A 5,223-nucleotide genomic window follows, 5' to 3' on the forward strand; every position below is an offset into this window, starting at 1 on the left:
AGAAATAGATTTTTAATAATTGATAATCTTTAAAGCTCATGAATGAATATGTAGAGGTTTTTATCTTATCCTCCTATTTTTGTGTATGTTTGGAAAGTTCCATAGTAAAGTTAAAAAAAAAAAAACACTTTTGGTTCAAGGATACTTAAGGGATTTTGTTGTAATGTGCTTATTTTTCTGCTGTTTTCACCCACTGTTGTTAAATCCAATGCTATCATGATTTTTGTAAGGTAGGACCAACATTGAGGTGAATCCAGAGGAATAGCAATGGGTCCCTGGCTGTGAGCTCTTAAAGGGAATAGGTGTGACAGAAAGAAAGGAGAAGAGGGAGAAGGATAAACATGTGTGCCTTAGTAATATTGAAGACAAATTGGACCAAAAATAAATCATTTACTGAGAAAAAAACAAAACTATTTAAAGTCTCTTCTCTAGAATTTTAATTATTGCAATGTTTGACATAATCTAACAATACATAGTGCAGTTGTCACCTAAATGAATACCAACTTAAAAAAAAAAAACAAATATAAATTGAGTAGTAGCTACTGCGATCTGCAATCCTTTGTGGACTGAACACTAGCAATCTAAGAGTTTTGTTCACCGCCCCCCTCCCCATATTTTTAGTCTAGTTTTACAAATATCAACCTCTGAGAGATAGGTAAGGGATATTTTCATTTATTCTTAAAGAGAGAATATATACTTTACTGTTTCAGATCTTATATTTAGGTCTTTGGTCCATTTTGAATTAATTTGTATACGTTGGGACAAAATGTAATCTATTTTCTTTTTCTTTCTTTTTTTATGTGACTTTGTAATTTTTCTAATATCATTTATTGAAGATGCCTTATTTTCTCCATTGTGTATTTTTGGCTTCTTTGTCAAAAATTAATTGCCCATATACCTGTGGCTTTATCTGTGGGCTTTCAATTCTATACCACTGTTCTGTGTGTCTGTTCTTCACACGAAGATATATGCACCCCTATGTTCATCATAGCATTATTCACAGTGGCCAAGACATGGAGACAACCAAAGTGTCCTTTGATAGAGGACTGAAAAAGAAGATATGGTACACTTATACCATGGAATACTACTCAGCCGTAAGAAAAGGTGAAATACTGCCACTTACACAACAATATGGACGGACCTTGAGAACATCAGGCTAAGAGAAATAAGTCAGTCAGAAAAAGCTAAGAATCATCTGATTTCACTCATATGTGGAATACAAAACTGAAACTCAGAGATAAAGGCAGACAACAATATGGTGATTACCAGAAAGAATGGAGTGAGGAGATAGTAAAGGGTAAAGGGGGCCAAATATATTTTGACAGATGATTTGACTTTGGGTATTATATCCAGATCATGTATTATATAAATGTACACTTAAAGCCTATGTGACCCTGTTAACCAATGTCACCTCAATAAATTTAATTTAAAAATAGACAATAAAAGTATTTTTTTAAAAGCAGAATCAGAGCAAAAATCTAACAAAGGCAATTTTGTGCTATAATCATAGATTTTAGCAAACCATTAAATTATTAAATCATTTGTTCTTGCTCTCAAAACATCAAATTTGTGAAGAGCATATTGAGGAATGCGTTTAATTTTGGTATAGCATTGAAGGTTTTCACATGGCTGCCTGTGCCTCTTAATTTAAATCACATCATTTTATCACGGACTTCTTCATGAAGCAGAGTTGACAAGGGCACAGGCTTCAAAATTAAGCTGACCTGGATTTAAATTTAGCACAACCATTTATAATACTTGTGTAACTTGAAGGATGTTAATCTCTCTGAGTCTCAGGTTTCTGATCTGTAAAATAGAGGCAGCAATATTTTAATCAAAGGTCTGTTGTTAGTCTTTATAACTTTTATGTATTGCTGTATATAATTCACCTACTCTATATTAAGCACCTAATAGTCATTATTCTGAAAAATCTTGCACTCCTTAATCATCTCTTAATATTTCTTAGAAAATTCAACCTCTATTTATAGAGATTGTTTTCACATTTCAGTTCATATTTATACTTTCTATAGGTATGATTTCCATGTGTAACAACCTTGCCTTCCTATTGAAATCATGAAGTGGTCAAGGAAAATTTTTTTTAATTAGAAATAAGAATAAATTATTATTTTTTAAATTCCTAAAGATAGGAATCACCGTTTGGAGCATATAGCATACCTATAAATATATATTGCACAAAATATAAGAATAAAAAGGAAGTATCAGGTAAGTTATTAAACACCTATCTTTTCTCATTTATCTTTAAATAAAAATTAAACTATATTTGGAATTGGATGATTTTGCAACAATTAATTTAAACTTTTTAATGAAATACTGTAATAATGCAATTTTAAGCATTTTATAAACTTATCCTGTCCTGAAAATCAGCTTTGGAAGACTTTATAGAGGTAATCACTTCATATGGTACATATCTAATCATGGTGTTATACACCTAAAACTAATATAATATTGTATGTCAACTTTAATTTGAAAATAATTTTAAAAAGAAGAATGCAAATTTTGAATTAAGAAATCAATATACAATACAGTCACTGGTGATATGCTATGGAATTTGCACCTGAATGTCATACCAATAAATTCAAAAAAAAGAAAAAAAATGTTTGCTTTATAAACTTCAATTAAATTTTGTAATAATGCAATTTAAAATATTTTATAAACATCCTCAAACTCAACTTTTAAATTAAAGAATCAGGTGTTTTTAACTATTTCACATATGTCAGTTTAAATAACTGCCCCATGTTCAAAAAGCTGGCAATGAGTTTTTGCCATATACATGGTGGGGAAAAAGTAGGCTTACAGTTGTTTGTATGGAAAATAATACAATAATTTATAAATAATAATGCAAAAAGAATCTCTGTTTCACAAACTCACAACTTAAACCTATTTTTATTTGCAATTCAAATATGCTATTCAAATACCACCTAACTTGTCAAAGTAACAATAATAATTTAATATAAAGAAGATCAGAAATATAAATGACATCAAAGTTGAAAAAGAGAAGACTTAAGGAAGTCTTCTTAAGGAAGAAGTTGAAATCACCACTGTAGTAGATGATGTGTTTTAGCACTAATCCAGTTATAAATAAGGAAGTAATTATAACTATTTATTTACTTTTATTTCCAGTGCATCTGAGAGTATTGTTATATATATATATTTTTTTTTTCCTAGCTCAGTTAAGCAATACTGAGGGTCATAGACCTGGATTTTTTTTTAAATAATTAGAAAAAAAATACAATAAAAAACTGATGATAATATGGAGGCAAATTTTGGGGATAGAGATAGATTAAAGGTGGTTGAAATGAAGAAACCAGAACAGAAAAGAGAACATTGCATGACTTTGGACTAAAATAAAGGGGGAAAATTCAAATTCAGATCTCAATTTGTGGTGTTCATTCTTAATTGGTTGTGTAAAAATGTGTAATGTTTGTGATATGCAGAATAATATCCATCCAAAATATCCATGTTGTGAATTAACATGCCATGTAACTTGGCAAAAGGGAACTTGGAGATGTGTCTAATGGTTTGGGCTGTGAGGAGAGTTTACACTGGATTATCTAGGTCAGCCAAATTTAATCACCTGAGTTCTTAAAAGTAGAAGTCTTTACAGGATGGGTGTGAGAGGGTAGTGTGAGTGTGAAAGAGGGTACAGAGGGATGCACTGTTAATGGATTTAAAGATGGAGGAAGGGGATCATGGTCAAAAATGGCTTCTAGAGGCTGCAAAGGGCAAACAGATCCTCCCCTAAAGCCTCCAGAAAGGAATATAGCCCTCCTGGGATTTCAGTCCAACAGGAGTCATGTCAGACTTCTAACCTTTAGTTAGAACTGTAAGCTATTAAATTTGTGTGTTTAAGCCGTCAAGGTAGTAGGAATTTGTTAGGGTAGCAATCTAGTATTTTCAACTATATTACAAATCTGTCTATATTCATCCTGACTGCATGTGGTCTGTTATCAACCACAGCAGTGGTCTTTTCCTACTACTTAGGGAACACTCTCTTCTTTAATAATATGAGAAACTTTTCAGACTCAAAGTGAAGTGGACTATTTTAGGGAGAATATGGATGCCAGCACAAGTATCCTGTCCCATTATGGATAGAAATGGGAGGCACTGCTGGAAGATATTCAAATGATGGTCAGAGAAAACAGGAACAAACAATGCCAATGAGCAGAATATACATAATAAAAGGAAAGATATATCATGGATTATCTTATGAAGAGAGTCATCAAAAGACCATAAGCATAAATTCTATAATAAATTCTTTTAGAAAGGGAAACCCAACTTTTCTGAAGGGGTAAGTTACTTTAGGCAATTCAATTCATTTATTACATAAAAATTCCTTTATAATAATTTGAAAAAAACAGAGTAGTGTAAACCACTAAAATTAAAGTCAGCTTTCTGAGAAGTCAATTCTGCATGATTTGCTGACTTTAGGTCCCATAACATTGAACAGCAATAACAAAAGTGTGTTAGTGGTAAAACAAACCACTGAAATTTCAAATGCCATTATTTGTGAAAATCTCTGCACATTTCTTACAACCATTTGTGAATTTATACATATTTACATGTATAGTATTTGCTTATTATATATAGTATGAGTTAGATAAAAATATAGAAATATTATTTTTTTGTTTTTCAATATAAGAAGATAATTTCCACAAACTTTCTGATATCTACTAAGATATACATCTTCTATGAATTAGTAGCTTACAGTATTATATTTTGAAATAATTTCCCATGGCTTCAGTTTTTGCAAATTAAAGAATGGTCCTTACTAAATCATTCATTTCCATTTCCTAAATTTAATATAAATCTTTCCAAAACAATGAAATATGTCAAAGTAACAACAGTTTGTCATGAGATTTCTGAAATCAGGGAAGAAATAGTGTACACTAAACATTTTCTTAATGAATCCATTTGTAATTATTATACTTGAATGCTATGTCAAGGAATAATACCTCATAATTTATTTCATTTTATAAAAGAAATCTTGAGTGTATTTTAGAGATAATAGAAAGTAAAAAAATGCTCATGCAAATAAGATTTTGCTTAATTTTAATGTAAAAGTCACTGAACTTAGAAAAACTAGCAATAAGACATCTTTGACGTGATAATATAATATTGGGACAAAACCATTTACCTGATTAGATTTTCAAAGATTAGATGGTGAAGAATGATTTAAATTGTACATAATACTTGGGTTTAGAA

Source organism: Desmodus rotundus, chromosome 2 (assembly GCF_022682495.2).
Source record: "Desmodus rotundus isolate HL8 chromosome 2, HLdesRot8A.1, whole genome shotgun sequence".
NCBI classification, from domain to species: Eukaryota; Metazoa; Chordata; class Mammalia; order Chiroptera; family Phyllostomidae; genus Desmodus; species Desmodus rotundus.